This window comes from Pelobates fuscus, chromosome 9 (genome assembly GCF_036172605.1).
Source record: "Pelobates fuscus isolate aPelFus1 chromosome 9, aPelFus1.pri, whole genome shotgun sequence".
Classification (NCBI taxonomy): Eukaryota; Metazoa; Chordata; class Amphibia; order Anura; family Pelobatidae; genus Pelobates; species Pelobates fuscus.
Window position 1 is genome coordinate 83,028,990 of NC_086325.1, and position 23,361 is coordinate 83,052,350.

The following is a 23,361-nucleotide window of genomic DNA, read 5'->3' on the forward strand; positions in this document are numbered from 1 at the left end:
TCTCTGTTTTACATCGTCATCATCAACTGCTTCACTTGTATCTGACAACTCAGCAAAGGAAGCAGCAGCGGGTACAACATCATCATCATCACACCGTACGTCCATGTGTGTAATGCTGCCTGACTGAGACATATCCCTGTTATCTACATCCTCTGGCAATAATGGTTGCACATCACTCATTTCTTCCAACTGATGTGTAAATAACTCCTCTGACAGATCAAGTGAAGCGGCTGTGGTGCTAGTGTTGGTGGTGGCGGCAGGCGGGCGAGTGATAGCTTGAGAGGTGCCCGAAGCTAAGCTGGAGGAGGATGGTGCATCAAGGTTCCGAGCGGAAGCTGTAGAAGATTGGGTGTCCTGTGTTAGCCAGTCAACTATGTCCTCAGAACTTTTCGAGTTCAGGGTACGTGGCCTCTGAACACTGGGCATTATTCTAGGGCCAAAGGGAATCACAGCACCATGACCATGACGGCCCTTGCTGGTACTATGCGTGCAAGCTACTGTGACAACAGATATGAGTGGCACTGTGCACTGGCAGAAGTTGGCAGAGTAGACGCTGTAGGCCTGACACACACGCTTGCAGACAACTAACTGCAATTACATTACACAGGAGAAAAAAAAAGCAGACTGATGTTCTAGCCCTAAAAAGGGCTTTTTGGGGTGCTGTCCTTACAGCAGAGATTAGATGAGTCCTTCAGGACTGTAGTGGACACTGAATACACTAGCCTAGCTATCGATTTCCCTATTAAATCAGCAGCAGCTACACTGTCCCTCCTCTCACTAAGAATGCAGCTTCCGAATGAATCTAAAATGGATGCTGTTCAGGAGGTGGGAGGATCTGGGAGGGAGGGTCTGCTGCTGATTGGCTGGAATGTGTCTGCTGACTGTGAGGTACAGGGTCAAAGTTTACTCAATGATGATGAATAGGGGCGGACTGAACATTGCATATGTTCGCCTGCCGCGTCGAACACGAACAAGCTATGTTCGCCAGGAACTATTCACCAGCGAACTATTCGGGACATCTCTACTCTCCTTATGTTTTGGGAAGTGACAGATGTATACTACTAGATAAGTAAAAAAGATTTGTGAGATATTTTGAAGAATTCACATGCTTTATACTTATATGTAAAGCTAGTTAAAAACATACCAAATAGAAAATTAAAATCAGCATGGTTCTATAGTTAAATGAGAAAAATCCAAAGAAAAATCCAAATATTATACTTCAAAGTTGTAGAATATCTTCGTAATTTTTTTATTGCTTTATATTCCTAGGTAAAATGAGTAGAATTGGTAGAACTCATGAGTCATTTTAAGATTTTTCATATCACTGCTGCAAGTTCTGGGTCTGGCCATGCCAGGCCTATCGTCTATTGCATTGCACTTCTGAATAATTCATTTTGGGCAAATTATAAAGTGATTCATTGTCGGACCCAGCAAAGATGAAAGTATATCAGAATTTACAGGCACCTAACAGGTATATAAAACTCAAAATGCCTCCATGGACTTTTTCTTCCTCTATGCATCTGCTTGTCGGCTTCATTTCTTGATTGAATTTAAATATAGTAGCATTGTTACCATTGTTGTCAAAATGGTATTATGAAAAGAACTGAAAGTTCCAAAATGATATACATTTTGCCATCAAAGAAATAAATATATACTTATAAAGTACAATTCATGTGCTAAAAACCTGCCCCACATGAGTCAAAGACCAACATGTGTCACCATAGCTCGCCAAAGTAATGTGAGAAACATAATATTCGAAGAATTTTCTGAGGTAGTGGGTGGTTTAATAAACGAGTATGAAAAACACTTGTTAATTTTTTTTATGTATTGGGATTATGTATATGGAAATTTTCTGAAGAGCTGCCTGGTGTTGATGTATTGAGTGTATTTATGCGTTAAGGAGTAGTTGATTTCTTCAAACTGTCTCAAAGACTTTACCTCCTGAATTTATTCTCGTATCAATGGTGCTAGGGTATTTTTCCAGAATGTAGGAATAAGTACATTTGTGACTGTTTTTAAATGTTTGAGAAGCACATCCTTTGCTATAGAAATTGGAAAGGGATATAATAAAAAATATTAGAACCTCAGGAGTGTTAGGAAGTTGGATTGCTAAAATGTCTCATATCAGTGCTAGTATTCTCTTCCAATAATTTTGGATAACAGGACATAACCACCAAATATGTGCTGATGTTGCTTTAAATTGGTTGCATCTCCAAAAGGTTTCTGAGGATGTTGGAAATAACTTGTGTAGTTGTACTGGTGAGTAGTGCCATCTGGAAATGTAATTATAATTATACATTATTGTATGGTGTTACTGATAGGTGTTGTACATATGTTTATGAAGATTTGTGTCCAGTCTTTGGGTGTTAAAGAGAAATTGAGGTCTTGTGCCCTGGAATTGGCAAGTTTGGAAAGCGTATCTATTTGGTCCTGCTGGAGGAATTTATAAACTGTAGAGAGTTATTTGTTCTTAATATTGTGTGTTGCACAGTGCTCTTCTAAAATAGTGAGTTTGCGGAAGCTCTCTAAAAGGTGTGTTTCCGTATGAATAAAGTGGGAGAGTTGTGAGCATTTGAATACTTGGAGAGTAGTGGATGTTAGGATTGTTAGTGATTTTATACCCCTTTTCATTCAGAACTGATCTTAATGTTAGATAATTTGAGTCATGGAAGAATTTAAAAGATTAGGGCAGTAGGCTTGGTTGGAACAATGGGTTGTTTGTTAATGGGTAAAGGAGAGAATAGTAAGGAGATATTTTTAACGAGCCTCTGATTTGTTGCCAAATTCACAACATGGGTGAGATTGTGGGGGTTATAGAGTAGTGAGGCATTATAAGTCTGAAGAAAAGGTTTGTGCCAAGGCATACTATGTAATGGGGTTTTCTAAAAGAACGCACCACTTCTGATTCTGGAAGTCCAGTCGTAGATTCTGTGTAATATGACTGCTCTTTACCTCACAACCCTAACCTATTTGAAGATAGAAAGCAACCCAACCCACTGGATGAGCCATTACTTGGCGAAACGCACGTCAGGAAAGTTCAGTGCAGTGGTTGGCATGGATAAGGGATGATGCTGCAGCATATCATGACAGTGGCAGATCCAGAATCCAGATGGGGGGGCAACGGGCAATTGCCCACCCAAAAAAATTGAGCCCCTCTCCCCTGCCAGCACATGCAGAGCGCTGGCCCTGCAATGTGCCCTTACGGACCAGAGGGGAGATCAGAGATCTCCCTCCACGGTCCGCAGGCACCGTGCTGGCAACCAGCAGGGGAAGGAGAGAGGACCTGGGAGCTCAGCCTGCAGCTCCTCCGGGTCCTTCTCTCACTGTATGTGCCCCCATACACATACACTGCCCCACACACATAGACTGCCCCCCATACACATACACTGCCCCCATACACACACTGCCCCATACACATACACATACATTGCCCCCATTCACATACATTGCCCCCATTCACATACACTGCCCCCATACACATACACTGCCCCATACACATACACTGCCCCATACACATAGACTGCCCCCTAACACACACACTGCACGCCTGACATACACTGCCGCACTCACTCACACACTGCAACCTTCACACACACACACTGCTCACACACTGTCCCCCCCACACACACACATTGCACCACTCACACACACCACTGCTCCTATGCCCTACAGCCCCATTTCCCAGCAGAGCTCAGGTAAGTTGTCAAACTGTTCTTAAACGGTTTGACTACTTACTCTGGGAGGGGGTCCCAGTACTATTGGCACCATAACCACTACACTGAGCTGTAGTGGTTATTGTGTCTGGATTATTTCTTTAAATAATCTACAAGTGCCCCTCCCGAGATCAGGCTCTTGATCCGCCTCTCTATCATGATTCAACAGATAGCCACCACGCAATGTTTTTACTATATCTTACTTTAATCTTTCCAATTTACTATTAGGTAGCAGTTGTCAATTGTGGAGGATGCTTTTCAAGCAATCTATTCGTATTCTATGGGTTTTTTCAGTCCTTAGTTTTTGAGCAAGAAGCGTTTAGATTTTATTAAAGGGTGCCCAACAATTTAGATTTATAAGGCATCCCTTTCCAATATCACTGTTTGACTATCTCCCCTCTTTTTGCTCCATTTGATCCTTTTGATTACTTCTAGGCAGGACACATTCCCACTTTATCTTATTGGTTATTACAACTGCTACATTTGTTTCCATTATTTGTCAGTGTTTCTTCTCCCCTATTTTTTGCCAACCAAAGCAGTTTACTCTACATTTCTTCTTTGGTCAGGTTGGATGCTTTCCATTTAATTTATTATCCATTTTGCATTCCCTTTTTTTCTCCCTTATATCATTTCCATTTGATACCATAGATGGTTTTTGGATTTCATTGTAGGCTAACTAGGTTACCATTCAAATTATACGTTATACATATTCTATAATTAATTTTATACTGTATCCAATAAAGGTTATGTTTTACTAATTAATTATATATTTATTTGGGTTGCTTTCTATCTTTGGATAGGTTAGGGTTGTGAAGAATTAACAATTTTCTACCTCTGATTCTTCCTTCCTTTTTGTTCTAACACTTAGATTCTGTTAGGGGTAACCCCCCCCCCCCCACCCCCACATCATATAAACCAACCTGACACACTTTCCCTGTATATACAAATCTAGTATTATGACTGCTCTATAGTATGTTTCTAAATTGGGTGAACCCAATCTGCCTTGGAATTCATGGAAGGTTTAGAATGTTATATGTGATTCTATGTTGTTTGTTGGACCATATGAGTATAATGAATTGTTTTCAGATTGAGGAAACAAAAGATTTTAACATTGTAATAGGTGATGCCTGTAGAACTTGCGTGGATTTTACGACTAAAGCTGGTTTGTATGACAGGCACAACATTTAGCTCATACAGTGTTGAGGTAAATGAACCCCTAACTATTTAATAGCCATGGTGGTCTAGGCAAAAGGGTATACATTTTTCAGTGTTAATTGTGTGTGGAGGTAAACCTTTAATGGTAGGATTTTGCTTTTAGAGAAATTGACTTGAAAATTGAATATGCAATTGTATAAAGATATTTCATCTAGAAGGGGCAACATCAAGGTTTTAGGATTAGTAATTAGGAGGTCGTTGGCAAATGCAATATTTTATATTATTGTTGTTGAGTGCAGAAGTCTGAATGCCAGGGTGAACCATTATGCCTTGTAAAAAAGGCTCCATAAGTATGATAAATAGGAGCAGGGAGAGGTGGCACCCCGTCTTGTGCCATTCCTGATTCTAACAGGTAGGGATAGTTGACCATTTATTCTTAGCTTGGCACTTGGTTTGGAGTATATGGTGTTTAACCATTTGAGTCAGTTAGGGCCAAAGCCCATAGTCCACGTAGTTGCAAATAGCAGTGACCAATCCACATGAAAAAAATCTTTCTCATTGTCTATAGAAAGCAGTAGGCTATTATTTGGCTAGGCTTGTGATAATAGATGAGGTTCAGCAATTTGGTAGTGTTAATTTTGGCTTGCTCTCATGAAATGAGTTTGCTAAAAACTCTGTTAGGCATGCATCTACTAGACTGAGTCCTTTTGTGGTGGCTTATGATGTTCAACCTAGCGTCCTTCCTGGTGTATTTTCAGATAAGGGAATACCCACTTGGGACGCTCACCTTGCTACATTAAGGTTGATGTGGGTCCAGCGTGCCTTGTCTCATGCAGCTATATCCCAGAAAAGATTTGTTGATCACCTAAGTGCCCCGCTCCTAACTATGTACCGGGTGATAAGGTTTGGGTGTTCATTCGGAATTGATGCCTTTGTATTTCTTGCATTAAGTTGGCTCCTAAATATATTGGTGCTTATAAGGTTCTAAATTGGATTAAACCTGGCTCTTATTCCTTGGAGTTGACTCCTTCCCTTCATGATCCTAACATCTTTCATACATCTCTTCTCAAGCCATTTCTTTGTAATTAGTACACTAAGCTTGTCATAGTTCTGGTCCCATCCATGCTATCTCTGGTGAAGAATATGAGGTGCAATCCCTTGTTTACTCCAGGTTTTCTCCTGGTGCCTTGCAGTATTTGGTGCACTGGAGGGGTTATGGTGCTGAAGAGTGCTCCTGAGTAACCTCCTCTGATGTGCATGCATCATGTTTGGTCCTTGCTTTTCATGCTCATTTTTCTCTCAAGCCTTCTGCTTCCCACCTTCCTGGCAGTCCTCAAGGGGTGGGTACTGTCAGGCTTCCAGCCTGCTTACCTCTCAGTTTGGCTGCTTGTTCTTCTGATTCCCCCGGTGTTCTGTCCGCATGCCGCATGTATATATATATGTGACCAAATAAAGCCCTAAATCCGTCATTCGCTGAACCGAGTGCGGAATTCAGTAGACCAAATTCAGCGCATAAAAATTATGTCAGAGGCCAAAATAAAAGGGTCAAATACCTTACACAAATATTAGTTAATTCCAAGCAGATTTGGGCCAATCAGAAATAAGACATGCCTATATATACTTACCTCTCCCATTCCTTGTTGCCCTGTTGTGGGTCTTGTTAGCTCAATAGCGCGTTCCTCTGGTATCTTTTTCGGTATTTATTTCTGGCTCTTGTTTATCCTTGTTCCTGTCTTCTGTGATCATTGACCTTGGTTTGTTTAACTTTATCCGCTTTTCTGTATCACTTTTACCTCTATTCTATTTGTCCATTAGCCCAGCCATTCTAATGACTGGTATTCAAAGTGCCTATTTTTGTGATTCAGTATGTGTGTTCTGGTTCCACCTGATCCTAACACACCTGACTTGGAACTTGGAACTCGAAAAATAATTGAAGTACAGAGTAGGATATTTTTAGTTTCAGTGATTAGGGGTTACTTTTTTTTTTTTTTTTACAAAAGTGTGTTTCTTTTAAGAAAACTATGTCAGCCTTTAATTTCTCTGGATAATTTAGGCCTCTAACATATAAGGTAACAAAATAAAGGGTAGCCATGGCAAGAAAATACAATTGTCTATGTCTCTGTATCTATCCCCTCATGCAGCATTAATAAATAAAAAACAAAGTGAATGTAAAAAATTGCATTTCAGCAGATCTGTCAGAGGTCTAAACTTTATCTGAATCTGTATGAGAACCAATGTGTACCGCTGGGGCGGTCATATTCAACCTAGATATTGACTGCTATGAGTATGGGAGGGGGACGACTAATAGTGTTAGCAGGCAGTCGACTAACACTTAAAGGGACACTGTAGGCAGCCAGACCACTTCAGCTCATTGAAGTTGTGTAGGTACAGTGTCCCTATTGCCCTTAGTGCTGCAATGTTCCAGAGGAACTGCAGTGTTCACAGTGCAGCACTAAGTCAGTCTCTAGTAGCTGTCTACCAGACAGCCACTAAAGGGCTTCCTGATTCTAAACGGACCTTATGTCCGGTATCTGATACTCGTCATCCTCACGCTCTGAATGAGGACACCCAAGGACAGATATTTCCCCATAGGACAGCATTGATTGAATACTTTCCAATGGGGAAGTCTAACGAGTGTACGGCATTTGCCGCACATGTGCATTAGAGCCCGTTCGTCACGGGACGGAGGAGGAAGAGGAGTTTTGAGCTTGTCAGGGAGGGCAGAGGCAGAGGGATTGTATAGTATCCCTTTAAAAAGGTTAATAAAAAAACTCTACAGAATTAGCTATTCAAATAAAAACAATTCAACAACAGATACATCTATTTCTTATAAATAGAGTAAAACAAATGATTTTATCTTGTAAACAAAAATGGTATTGTAGTAGTAATAAAGTAGGGAAGTTATCATCGAAAAAACTTAAATCAGAAAATTCAATAAACATAAACATTCAATAAAAAAAAATCATAGAAGGAACAAAAACCCTTCTTTCTCCCCTTCAAATAGGGAATGCTTTTACTAACTACTATTCATCGTTATATAATTTACCTGATAACAAAATCACTAAAGGAGAGCTCAATTCATTTTTTTAAAATAAAATCACTAAAGGAGAGCTCAATTCATTTTTTAATAAAATTAGCCTTCCTCGAATTAAGCCAGATAAATTAGTTGAATTAAATAATATATTGATTGAAGAAATCAAGATAGTAATAAAAAACGTATCTAATGGAAAAGCGCCAGGTCCAGATGGCTTTACAGCCTCTTTTTTTTTTTTTAAAAACATTTGAACCTATAATATCTCCTTTACTATACAAATGGTTTAATGAACTTAATTCAACAAAACATTTCTTCTGAGTTATTAAGTGCAATAATTACACCTATTCCTAAACCTTTCGAAAGATACAAATGTCATTACAAATTATCGGCCGATTACCCTTATAAATTTAGATATTAAAATATTATCCAAAATTTTAGCGAATAGACTAAGCAAAGTCATTCCGGACCTAGTTAGTAACGATCAATCAGGGTTTGTAAAAGGAAGATCAGGGGGAGATAATCTTTGGGAAATTGCTAATTTAAACCTAAGGATTGATAAAGAAAAATTAACAGTTTATATTGCTGTTGATGCTGAAAAGGCATTCAACAGAGTAAATTGGCAATTCTTGGACGCAACAATGACAGCTTTTGGAATTGTAGGAACTTTTAAAGACCTAGCCATGGCACTATATACCTCCCTTAAAGCTAAAATCTATGGTAATGTACTGAATACACATTGGTTCGATATTAGGAACGGAACACGTCAGGGTTGCCCTTTGGCTCCCCTGATGTACGTTCTTTCTATCGAACCTCTTGCAATGTTAATTAGAAAGTCTGCAAATATTACAGTGATACCAACAGACGAGAGGGAACAAAAATAAAATGATTTGCAGGTGATATAATATTAACCCTCACTCACCCAGAAACCTCTATTCCCTCCGTAATGAAATGCATAGAGGATTTTAGTTGTCTATCAAACTATAAAACTATAAAATAAATTTACAAAAAACCCAGATAATATATCGAAATTTAACTCAAGATCAGGTAAAATCACTTCAATTTAAATTTAAATATAAATATAATTGGGACTTACAAGGGAAACCAGTATCCCCCCATATTTTCTGGGGAGGCACCTTTGAATGCTCTTCTATTTCTACCATCTTACTGTACAGCCGTATCCCATTTCTGTTTGTGGTTCTATGCATATATAAAGATCGTTTTGGGTGGATAACAATCCTGGGAGGCTGCAGATTGATTGGAGTTAAGTAATTTATACGATATTAACACTGAGTAACGGTGTTGGTTTGTTTGCTGTAAACACAATAAAGGCATACTTGATGCCAAAACTTGAATATCTATTTCGTACAATTCCAATAAGAGTATCAAACAAAATTCTGAAAATTATTTTATTCTTTTGTGTGGTCAGATAAAAAAACAAGAATGAATAGAAAAATAATGACGACACACTAATGACAACAGTTAATAATTCATGAATATTTCATAATTCAGTAATGTTTTACCATTTCTTGGAATGGGGTAATGACAAATCTATAGATAAACCATGGTACAAGATAGAGAAAGAACAGTGTGTAGGAATTGATCCCTTCCTTTTTCTTTGGCTGGACAACAAAATGTTCATAAATTTAAGAATCGATAATTGGATAATTTTACAAATGTTTAAATCAATTAATCCAATAAAAAAACTATTCTTGGCTCATAATCAAATTCTCTCTAAACCTCCTCTAGAAACGACTAAACTATTTATAAGTAACCTTGATTTAACAGAGTGACTAAGAAAAAAATATAGTAAAAATTGGCCAACTATGATCTAATATTTCTCCTAATAATTTTTATGATTTCCAACAGAAATACGATTTGTCTAATAAAGAAATATTTGCATACTTAAGAATTGTCAACTTTCTTAAATCAATCCAGATAATACGTCAGTCTCCTTTGGATACGATCTTCTATGGATCGCAGCCTTTAAGATCATCCACAATCAGACAGATCATGAATAAATATACCCCAGAAATAAAAATAAATACTATCCTAAAATGGGAAGAAGACCTAGATTTTACCATCCCTCACCACTTATGGACAGAGTCTATAGACTATCTCAAAAAGTCAGTACATTATATAAATATCTATTTCTATAAAATTCTAAATAGATGGTACTTAGTCCCTTCCAGACTATGTAAATTTAAGCCTCAATATACAAATCTTTGTTGGAGATGTAATGGGGAAGTGGGAACTTTAAAATATATATGGTGGGACTGCTCAAACTTAAATTCGATAAAGGACTTTGTACTACACCTTTCTAAAGAATTAGACCTAAAGATATCAGATTTGACTATTGCGAACTTTCTCTTCCATATAAATATTAAAGGTCTAAGAAAATATGAAAAATACCTAATGATAAACATACTGATGGCAATAAAGATTTGTATCTCAAGATATTGGAAGAATACAAATATTCCATCTGTAACAGAAATTTTTGCTCAAATTAACCATCAAGGAGTTATGGAAAAAAGTGTTTTGTTTTTTTAATAACAATAATATTTTGAAATACAATAAAATTTGGTCCAGATGGTTTGAATATTATAACAGGTTTGATCGATCTTGAGCTATCCAACTGGGCACGAAAGGTAAACTTATGGTCGCGTCTGGTTTCGCTCTTGATCAATCTTAATTATTTAACACTACTAAACAATATTCTTCTCTCTTCGCTCCCACAGCATGCTAGGGGGTCCCCCCTCGACAGATGGTTTCTAAGGCACATTATATCCATGTTCTGTTGCCTGTTTTGTATTTTATGTGTGTATGATTCTGTGTAGCCTCTATGACAATGAGAAGCATAACAAGAACAACTATTACAGTCCCTCCTTGTTACAGGAACTTGGAGGAACCGTAGTCATATAGCCTACTGTTATTTAAAAAAGTGGCAAATAATAAAGGTATGCTCTTCAATAATTTGAGAGGTTGCCTTTTGGGGATGTAGATCCAGAAGGAGTGTCATTGAAGTCATTCCTTCTTTTCTTGGGAGCTTGCTGCCCTCTTTGGCGTTGTGGTAGGTGGAGTATGGCATTGGAACTTCTGGAAGCTCCAAAGCTTGGATGAAAGGAGTGACAATGTGAATGTTGTTGGAGGAGCCTTTGTAGGTTACGCTGAGGGCAAAAGTGAAACCTAACCTGTTCCTTGCCCTAAGTTCATATGTGATAAGGTTTCAAACCCCTCCTGGCTTGCAAAGTCAACCAGGAGAGATCAGGAAATACCATGATAGGTGTGTTATGGTAGAACAATGGTTGGGACGTTTGATGTAGGGCTTTTAGAATGTCTTCTTTAACTGAATAGTAATGTAACCGGCAGATTGGGTCTTATTGTGCATCTTAGGAAGCCCTTCTAGGTTGTAAGGTTGATCAAATAGAACTGGTGTATCAACAGGCCTACCTAGTATTAGGTTGAACAGCTCCTGTAGAGTATCTGGCAGGCCCATGATCCTGAGGTTGTTGCATCTACCTCAGCTTTTCAAGTCATCCAGGGATCTTTGAATGGCTGAAAGGTGAGTATTATGAGTTTACAGTGTGCCTTAGATGAGTTGCATCTGGGTGTGCAGGACATCTCTGTCACCAGCAGTGTGGTAACTCTGTTGCCTATATGGTGTATATCAGCGCCTATGGCCTCCAGTTCGTTCTGAAAAGAAGATTTCAAGATTTCCAGGATGTTTTTCAGATGTTTTTTTTTGTTATAGTTTTTTTATTGTGAATGTCAGATATAAGTGATACATTATGTATAATAGTGATACATTATGTATAATGTTTAATTCAAAAAATGTGAATAACGAGCAGTGTACTGTTGACATTGCAAATTAAATACTGTTACATCCATTTTTTCTTTCCTTAGTTAACAAAACATAAAAGTCAGATCTGATTTTTATGGTCAAACTTTAGGAATGTCTCTCGTGTCAGCCTCTGTCATGAACAGAGAATCTCCTAAAACCTTAGGCTAGATGGCGGCGATCCATTGCGTGGGGAGTCCAGCGCCATATTGGGGCCTACCAGGTCAGAATCTTGATCCACATTAATGAGGAAATATTTAGGTAAACCTACCAATATTCCTATGGACGTTTTGCCACAGGATTGCTGGAATGACGATGAACATTCGGAGTGTCCCATCTTTTGTTGGATGCCCAATTCATGTGGATTTCATGCTGAGTCTCTGAGAACTCAGTCAGAAGCTGTCCATATGCTGTCCGATGTTGGCTCCGCCCAATGTTTTGTGCTTTTAATTTGTTTGGTGAGTTATCAAGCTGCCTAACTTAAGCCATGCAGCCAGCTGCATGCTGGGGTCCTTGTAATACTGCAGGTCACTTCCTCACAGCTACATACAGAGCCTTAACAGTAGGCAGAGACAGGATATCAGCAGAGAGAATGGAGAGATAATTTCTCCAGCTCCACACTCCCATCTGTCAGCAGCAGAACCAAAGGGAAGCCACCTACCTGTACATAGAAAGGTAAGTTAACAGGAGGATGTGTGTATGTGTCAGTGTGTGTGTATGTGTCAGTGAGTGTGCATGTGTCAGTGAGTGCATCTCTTGTCAGTATGTGTGTGTTAGTGTGTGTATCTAAATGTATGTAGTTGTATGTGTCAGGATGTATCTATATGTGTGTGTACACCAGTGTTAATTTTGTCGACTAACAATTTTAGTCGACTAAAGTTTTTGAGATTTAGTCGACTAAAGTAGACTAAAACTAAAACAACTAAGATGACTAAAATACGACTAAAACTAAAATAGCATTTTAATCAAAAGACTACAACTAAAACTAAATTGAAATTTGGGTACTAAAACTAGACTAACACAATTAAGATGACTAAAATACGACTAAAACTAAAATGGAATTTTAGTCAAAACACTATGACTGAAACTAAATTGCACAATTAGTTCTTCCACTGGCATGAGCCAAGCATGCAAACAGTAAAACAGTGATTAATAAAAATTTTGTTTTGTTTCCTATTGTACAGCACTGTGTAATATGTTGGTGCTATAAATATAAATGAAGATTATGTTAGCTTTAGTGTACTCATAATCTTAATTTTAATAATGACAGGAGGCGAGTATTTTGCATAATCTTTCTTTACTAACTCCATGGCAGCAAAGAAAAAGTAATGAGAAAACCGAAAACCAATCACAAAAAAGCATAGGTTATAAGAGGCATGTATCACAGAAGCACTTCCTATTTAAACTGCGACATCACAAGTCCACTAATCAACAAAACCATAGAAAAACACAATGTGATAAACATCGAACATGATGAATAAGGTCCCATTGAGTAGGCAGCTTGGGTTTAACTGTAGATTCCAATTAAAATGAAAAGAGTATAAAAAAGTTTTAGTCTCCAGAAAGGGTTGTATAAAAAACGTTTGCCCTGACTGTATTATTCCTAGTATGATACATATAATACAATCCATTCCTCCCCTAGCTAGTGTAACTAACTAAGACAAACAATTCCTGTACAAACCCGAGACAAAGTCCAAAGGAGAAAGATGTAATGTTAGTGTAAACAATAAATAATACAGACATACAATTATAATAAAACTATATGCAAAAGTAGCCATAAAAGGGAGGGAGAACAGTAATAGAAGACAAAGGGAGGGAAAATACTCGCCTCCTGTCATTATTAAAATTAAGATTATTAGTACGCTAAAGCTAACATATTCTTCAATTTTACCACATAACAGGAGGCTTCATATTTTGCAGTTTTAATGCTGAGATAAGAGAGAAAAGTCTGGATTCGGCTGAGGTCGGAAATAGAACGTCCGAAAGGTAGATTCTTGCATTCAATCCGCAGCCCGTAAAATGTCATGCAGTGAGAGGCCCCCGCAGATAAGGGGGAGGAGGCCGCCGCCCCCCGCACAGAGTGTGCCCCAAAGACCTGGTCTATCCCATCCAGAGAGAGCAGCCAAGGAACCCATCTGGCCAACCTCGATGACCAAAACTGTACCATACGGGCAGACTTAGGAGTTGACAGGAGGAAGGAGACGGCAACGACGCAGTAGCTTCCACATAGCAACGTAGAGCTGATACCACACAAAGTTGTGGGTCTGAAGGGAAAAAAGGATAAAAAAAAAAAAAGTAGGAGTCCGATTTGGTATGTGTGAGACCTGAAAGGTAACCCCTGCCAGGCAATTTTGTGCCCACTCTCAGGTATCATGTGCCCACTAACGCACCGTATCTGGGGTAAAGCTGTGCTCGTGCATAAGCATTGTCCGACAAATCCATCACTCTTGCCAGAGGTCCAATGGAGTCAAGGAGTTTATCCTGAGCCCCCTTAAATCCGCTCTCCACCACTTTACGTGGGTCCTGACCCCCACGGGACATGAAAGTCAGCATAGGCTGATCAAAGTCGGGTGTATAAGCCACCTTGTCGGGTAGTATGGGGCGAGGACACTCAGATATCATGTGTTTCCGCACCTCCTTCATATTTGAAATTTCAGCGCTTAATAGATAATCCCCCTATTTGTAAAGAGGGTCTTAAAATAAGAAACAGTGGAAAAAATTGTATAACACTGTAAACCATATATAACTAAAAATAAATAAAAATAAAAAATAAATAAAATTTAAAAATAAAAATAAAATTAAATTAAATTAAAAAAATCCAACAAATAATAGTCCAGAATCAAATGTGGAAAAATGCCACTATCAGAAATCCAAAGTACGATAAAAAGAGATGTAAATCCTGCACCAAAATCCTAATGTGTAGTGGAGAGTAGGGGTCCAGATATACGGAAATACCTTGGATAAAAGGGAAAACAGAAACGGTATATAGTGTAAAACCGTAACACAATTTATTATGGTATAAAATCCCCCCTTACATAAATACTCTTACACGAAAAAAAGAGATACTCATCATATATAGACCGCTTCCATGCCCAGTCGTTTGTTCAGATGAAGCTGTGATTCCTCCAAGAAGACAGGAACTGCCCGGTGCACTCGGGAAAAAATGTCTTTGATGCTGGCAGGAAAACAGCGGACTTGCGGCAAATGCGGCTTGAGTTAGAAGCCGGTAAAGCAGGGAATGCTGCAGATGAAGTCTCGGTAGACACCTGATCAACGCGTTTCGCCCCTTCTACGGGGGCTTTTTCAAGATAGGTGTCTCATGCCTGGCTTGGCAGTTATATACTTTTGCCGGGCAAAAATCATTTAAAATCTTAAAGGTATAGCTACAAACAAATAAAAACTTTTTCAACCGACATAAACATTTCATATCAATTAAAAGGCTGTGACTTGAGATATACAAATAACTGTACCAATAACTGAGATAGTGATGTCTAAGCATCTTAACACATGAAATCTGAAGTGTATCATAGCAACAATTGGAAAAAATTACAAATGTTGCATCTGTGTGTCGTTTTTCCAATGGCAGCTAATATATACTTCTTTTCTACTTGAAGAGCCACAATTTGTTGATACTATTAAGTGGTAATAATTTAAATATTGTGCTCTAATTGCACCAACACTATAAAGTGTCCTATCAGGCATAAAAACAAATGGAAAAAATATATAATATAGTACATACATAAAGTGGAATGAAATAAAATAGAATAATAAAATAAATGTCTTATCCGAGCTTAGACCTAAGTAGTAGTATATGGCAGTGACAGTTGTTGTATATATTACAGTATCTATTAGGCCATATTTAAACCCCAACAGTAATAGGGGTATATCTCCTAAACCCTTTTGGGACCAAAATCATAAAAAAACGTTTTGAGTGTAATAAACCAATAACTATAGTATATTCATTAATTCCAGCTCTGAATTTAGGCCCCAGGGGACAAGGGTCTTCAAATTATAGATCCAGAACATTTCTCGATATGTTAACATTCTACTCAGTTCTCCTCCCCTCCATGGCACTTCTAGTTTTTCAATGCCGCAATATGATAGGAGTGTGGGATCACGATTATGATGTGTATTGAAGTGGTTTGAAAGTGTGTGTTTATCAAATCCTCTTTTTATATTATACACATGTTCCCTGAGCCTGGTTTTTAATGTTCTTTTCGTTTGACCTATATACTGGAGGCCACACGGGCACTCCAACTTCGTGTTATACGATTTTTTCCACTGTTTCTTATTTTAAGACCCTCTTTACAAATAGGGGGATTATCTATTAAGCGCTGAAATTTCAAATATGCATTTTTATTAGAAATTGGGATTTTCTTTTGTTTTAGCAGCTTATCTACTTCTGGTATCGGTATCAATTTATATACTGTTTAGATATTTTTTGGTTATTACGCTAGCCAGTTAACCATTTAGTACTAGCGCTCTCTTTTTCTTGTATATTGTATTCCGCACCTCCTTGTCTAGGGGTTTTCAGAGCCAGAAATGCATAAACTTTGCAAAATGCTCAGGGGGGGGGACCATTCCTTAAATCGGGGTTGGCATATGTTTCTGGGGTCAAACATCCTGAGGCCAGAGGTGTCCAGGAAGACCTCAGAGTCTTGGGACCCAGGTTTGTATCCCCTGTAAAGAATGGGTCAGATTTGGGCGCAGATTCCCAGCCACTTTCCTCCTGTACGGAGGCCTGCACCTGCCTTCATCCAGCACCGAAAGTGCCTGGGCTTGTCCTGCTTCCTCCTGTGTGATCTGTGCAGGACTGTGGACCATACGGATCACAGTTTGTTTGCATTTGGCAGGGACTATGCCTTTGGATTTCTTGGCTTTGATGTTCTCGTCTTTTCAGTTGCATTTAGGTGGTCATGACCGTTTCCTGGAGGAGTCTGAGTCCTCTGAATCTTAGTTACATAGTTACATAGCTGAAAAGAGACTTGCTTCCATCAAGTTCAGCCTTCCTCACATTTGTTTTTTGCTGATCCAAAGGCCTTCTCCATAGATACAGCTAATGCTGCAGCAATCATGGCTTGCAAATTTGATGGAGTCTGTGTCTCTTCCATGGTCACTTGCTAAAATAACTCAGGGCTCACCAGGTGGCACTAGAGCATGAGGCAGTAGTGTATTGGCACGGAGAGTAGAAGAGGCCTGGGGACCAGGGGGTGGTATGGAAACAGGTGTAGGATGACCTGTATTAATAGCGTCTGGTAGGCCGGTGCAAGCAGATGGAGAAGGGTTATGTAAATCACTGGAGCTCACCCAGGAGGTTGAAATCCTGGATGAACAGGTCCGTTAAGCAGCACAGAAATGAGGCTCACCCCGACCAGAGTAAGGGATAAACCCAAATGAACTGAACCAACCCCGACTGCAGAGCACTAACCTGGAACCAAGTCCCACTGATTACCTGCTGAAAGTGAGTGCAGAAGGAGGCTCTGAAGTGTGCAGAAGTAATGCCTGACAGGATACAGCAGTATGAGTCTCAGCAATCACTCCAATAAACTGGCGAGACCAAAATGGTCACGGGACTGCCCGCCTGCGAAAATTATGGGAAAGCAAGCACCTCCTCAAAATACGTCAGGGGAGGATGTTTGTATGGCGAATGTGTGCACAAAGCAAAGTAAAACTACCAAATGTGTATGAACGCCTAGTTAAGCTTGGCATTTGTGCGTGAAAGTAAAGCCGACTGCGAGTGCCTAGAAGCAAAGAGTTTGTGCCTAATTTGCAGAATGCCTGGGGCGTTTGTCTAACAAACGCAACTCTTGTGTATGAATGCCTGGAAAGTGAGTGGGGCGTTCGGTTCCCGAACGGATCAGTTCAGCGGGGAAACCTCTCAATGGGAATGGAAAAAAAAGCCTGCATGATGGAGGAGATGGGGGGTGAGGGGGCTATACCAGGGACCTGGGGTAAGCATTGTCTCCCAAAGGCAGAGAAGGTAAAGGTCCAGCAGAGAGAGCCCTAAAGGCCCCCGTAGGTAGAATGGGGACACATTAAGTTAAAAAAGGTTAGGAATAGGAAAAGACCTCCGAAATAGTTGCCACCTGAGGGTGGGTAAAGCAGGTGAATTAAGCATAGTGATAACAATATTCCAATAAGGACAAAAAAAAAGTGTAACTAAGGTGAATAGAGGACAAAGAGAGGGTAACCAAAAACTCTGTATGTATCTTGTGATGGAAGAGGAAGTGCTTCAGTGAGACATGCCTCTTGTAACCTATGCTTGTTTGTGACTGGTTCTCAGTTTTCCCATTACTTTTTCTTTGCTGCTATGGAGTTAGTAAAGAAAAAATATGCAAAATAGGAAACCTACTGTCATGTGGTAAAATTCAAATTTGACTAACAGTATTACACAACAATGTTTTATTAGAATGGCATAACTACGCTTTGTTTACTTTTTAAATTTTGCTTTTGGAATTTTTTACATCTCTCAGACTTACTTATTTAATGTCCTCCTACTTGTGAATTTTACATGCAGGTATGGGTATCATCTGTTCAGTTGTTTTAACACCTATATTACAAGTCCCTGTATTACAAATGTCTTGAATTCAGGTTTTCTTGTCAGAAAATGTCTAATTTGACTAAAAAAAGGAATTCCTTTATGGAAGCTCACTGCTACAAAAGACTGATAGTTCAATAAAAAAAGGCATTAATAGGTGCTAGAACACTTGTGTATTTAATTACTTTCAAATAGAAGTCAAGACTGTGTTTGGAAGTTTGTAGTAATGCATGCCAGAAATTTCCATTTCATTACAGGACTGATTTGATCTGATGCAACTGAATCTGTACAAAAGCTCAGGTACACGCTATCTCGTGAATACCCACTCATATATCTCTCTGCTCATTACTTATGTATTTAGCTTGGATTCCATGCTTTCTTCTCTAGGTTTGCCAAAAAAAAATGCTGAAATACTCAATTATTTGTCATCTACAATACTGGATTGTTATCTTACTTTAGTTGTCATCCTTGCAAAATAAGCATGTTCTGAATAATAGCCATCTTTGTTAAAAATCACAAATGAACATCTTAATGAGATGGAAAATTACTGTGACAAAATGGACGTCAGGCCTCCAAGATCTGTGTTCTCTAAATGATCACAGAATTAATATATATTTCCTGACACATAGAGTAAAAAAAAAAAATGATCAATTATGTGTGGGAGCACTAAGCAAGACTGAGGAAGATTGAAAGAGACATAGCACAAATTGATAGAAATGCACATGGCCATTCCTAAAAAGAAAAGCTTGTTTTCTTCATGGGGTTAAGACTAATGTAAGGCATAACTTATTTGCTTCTGTTAAGCTCGGTAAGATGCTAATGGTAGAACAGCAATAATTCAACAGCAACCGGAACCCCAGTTTAACTTAATTGATAGACAGCACAAAATGAAGCCAAAGTTATTATTCCTGCTGTTATCTCAGAGATTAGTAAGGAATTTCTATACCTCTTTAATCTTTAGGGGTATCTTTTAGCTCAATACCAAACAACATGAATAAAATCCACGTAATTTTACTGTCTACAATGGGATTTCTATTCACTGTTTGGCTTGCTACTGCAAATTTACACTTAATGTTCTCAATCCTTAGCTCACTCACACTAAACATGCATATATATATTTTTTCAAATCTGTATTTATATCTCAATTAACATTTGTGAATGTAACACATGATGATAAAAAGCATGTATCACTCTATCACAGTACATATCACAGTTGACATCATGAGAATCAACATGCATAATTCTTTTGGTGGAGTGAGGGATTTAAAAAAGAAAAAAAGGGACCATATGAAAATGAATAAACCAATATTAGGCATAATATAAATGAAAAAAAAAAAAGAACTTTTGTCAGTAACGGCGGTGAAGAAGATATATAAAGGGGGGTTGTAAAACTTGGATTAAATAGTAATATGCATAGAGTTGCAAATTAGAATCTGAGCTTTGAATAAAACATCAAAAACATGTAGGCATAATTCAACCTATGAGAAACCTAGGGCTCACTGCTCACATTAACTTGGTATGGTAGCTTAAAGAGCCAGTTCACAGTAAAAGAAAACATAAACGACAGTCCTGGAGCAGAGATAAGCAGATTAGGTTAGGAACAACATGAAAGTGGCAACAGGCTAAATGGTAAAATAATAGCCACATTCCATTTATGCAGGAAAACAGGTAGTTGGAAGTGCAGAATAGAAGGCATTACCAACTGATGATTGCTAGTGTGAAACTATCCTGCTAGTGTGAAACTTTCCATTGATTCAAAAAAATGGTGGGAGCCCTATTTATAAATTGAGACATTGTGGTCTTGTAGAATCTGAGTAAGTGGATAGAAATATTGCCTCCACAGCACAGTAAGTCTAGAGAGGTTCCCACCAAATAATAGCTGTACCACCTAAAAGTAAGGTAGCATGTCGGACTGCCCCCAAGAAGTTTTACTTGTTAGACTGCTTCTGAAACTGAAGTAATACATCTCTAGAAGCCTCCGGAGAGGCTTTAGCTTTTGTGAGGCATAGCAACCTATCCAAGTCAATTTGTTTTGCCTGTTTGGGAGAAAATGGTATCAAGAAAAGTCATCACAAATAATTCAAGACTTCCTCTGGCACCCTGCAGATGCAGTTATTATGAGTTCTAGCTCTGTCCTTGAGGATCTCCAGTCTAGTAGCCAATTCAGTTTGCCCCTTCTGCAGTGCTATGTCAGTGGCCAATTGTGCAACCCAGATTCCACCAAAATTGTCCTCCACTGCCCCAAGTGGTCTGTTAAGGACAACACTTTTTCTCACACAAGCACCATATCCGCTTGGGACATTGCATGGATATCTTGAAGCTGGGCTTTAATATATGCTAGGCTTAAGATAAAGCCAGGGACTAATGAAAGTATTTAGAAAATTGGGCAGACTAGATGGGCCAAATGGTTCTTATCTGCCATCACATTCTCTGTTTCTATATTTCTATATAACTTAGTAAATGGGTCACTGTGTTCAGGTACATCCTCTCAGCACTGTTCTGGAGCTATCATATTGTTCTCCAAACAAAGTAGGACAAAGAATAGGCCATATCAGGGACAATTTTGTGAACAGGAGACCTCTATAGTACCAATATCTTGTGATCCTGGACCTGGATCAATCTTGTGTTTTTTCTATCCGTGTTCCACAGTAGTCCCAAAGTTGAGTATCTTCCATAAAGGCAAGTATATTTGGTAGTCAAGGGTATAAAATGGCAAATTGCAAATCATGAGTACAGAGCTCTGAGGATATGTATCTGTCTCACTCAGGCACTGGCTCCAGCCCTCAAACATGTTTTTTTGTGATATCTACAATCAATCTGAGCAGAATGCTACATGTAGATAAAGAAATATGTTTGCAATCTATTTTTTATACAAATAAAGATTCTAAATAACACTCTAAAAAACATCATATAGAAGTTTATGTTATGTAAATGAGAACTATCCAGTGCCTTATCAATCATTCAAATCGATATAAGGAACATATTTATTTCTCTATTGTTCTTGTTTACTTTATTCACTAGATCTTAACAAATAATAATTATAGTGAAGTTTAAAACATTAAACATGAAGTTTATTTAAAATCCCATGAGTGAGTCTGATCTTTTGGTTGATGTATATTCTCATACATTTAGATCGTCACCATAATAAGGGAGGGAGATTTGAAAACAGTTAAATATGCATTCAGCCAAAAATACATAAGCTTGTTTCAATTTTTTTTTTTAAATATTGGAAAATTGTTGCTAGAATATTTCAGTGACTAAAAGAATGCCAGAATTACTCTTGTACATCTGTTAGCTGAAAAACACAGCCAAAATTTGTAAAAAGTTAACAGCCCTCTATAGCAAACTGGTCTGTAGTAAGTGTGATTTTGCTATTGATTTTCTATAATTGTGATAGGCATGTGGTCAAAAATGTACAAATCACTTGTTGAAACTGTCCCAAGTCTAGCTCAAAAATCTAGAGTTCTCTAAATCTGTGTGCAGAATTGACTCAATGCAGATAATGACCAAGACCAGTTTAGTAACGCCAATGTATTATGACCTGGAAAGACATCCCTGGTGTCAACTAGTCAAAAGAAAAATGTTACTTGTTTAGAAAATAATACAATGTTAGTAGCCACATGGGTACACTTAGCAGATCATACAATGTGTTTTACAAAAGAATTTTAAAAATAGTAAAATGCTCTATCCAGTTTTTTTTTTGTATGTCACAATAAAGTCAATATTTGTCCAGTGATACCTCCAAGTGTGTTTAATAAAAATGATATGTGTAAAGCAATAAGAATTAAAATGTGGTTTTAAATTGGAGCTGTTTTCACAATGTCAATAGAGAAAATTGTAAATTGTAATTAACTGTGTCTATTATTACAAATAAAGACAGAAAACATAGTTTTATTTATGTATATATATATATATATATATATATATATATATATATACACAGTACCTCACAAAAGTGGGTACACCCCTCACATTTTTGTAAATATTTTATTATATCTTTTCATGTGACAACACTGAAGAAATGACACTACAATGTTAAGTAGTAAATGTAAAGCCTGTATAACAGCGTAAATTTGATGTCCCCTCAAAATAACTCAACACACAGCCATTAATGTCTAAACCGTTGGCAACAAAAGTGAGTACACCCCTAAGTGGAAATGTCCAAATTGGGCCCAATTAGCCATTTTATCTCCCTGGTGTCATGTGGTTCATTAATGCTACAAGGTCTCAGGTGTAAATAAGGAGCAGGTGTATTAAATTTGGTGCTCTCACACTCTCTCATACTGGTCACTTGAAGTTCAACATGGCAAAAACTCTCTGAGGATCTGAAAAAAAGAATAGTAGCTATACATAAAGATGGCCTAGGATATAAGAAGATTGCCAAGACCCTGAAACTGAGCCGCAGCATGGTGGACAAGACTATACAGCGATTTCACAGGACAGGTTCCACTTAGAACAGGCCTCACCATGGTCGACCAAAGAAGTTGAGTGCACATGCTCAGTATCATATCCAGAGGTTGTCTTTGGGAAATAGATATATGAGTGCTGCCAGCATTGCTGCAGAGGTTGAAGGGGCAGTGCTCAGATCACATGCCGCACACTGCATCAAATTGGTCTGCATGGCTGACATCCTCTTCTAAGGAAAGCACAAGAAAGCCTGCAAACAGTTTGCTGAAGACAAGCAGACTAAGCACATGAATTACTAGAACCATGCCTTGTGGTCCGATGCGACCAAGAAAAAATTATTTGGTTCAGATGGTTTCAAGCGTGTGTAGAGGCAACCAGGTGAGGAGTACAAAGATAAGTGTGTCTTGCCTGCAGACAAGCATGGTGGTGGGAGTGTCGTGGTCTGGGCCTGCATAAGTGCTGCTGGCACTGGGTAGCTACAGTTCATTGAGGGAACCATGAATGCCAATATGTACTGTGACATACTAAAGCAAAGCATGATCCCCTCCCTTCGGAGACAGGGCCACGGGGCAGTATTCCAACATGATAAAGACCCCAAACACAGCTCCAAGACGACCACTTCTTTGCTAAAGAAACTGTAGGTAAAAGCGATGGACTGGCCAAGCATGTCTCCAGACCT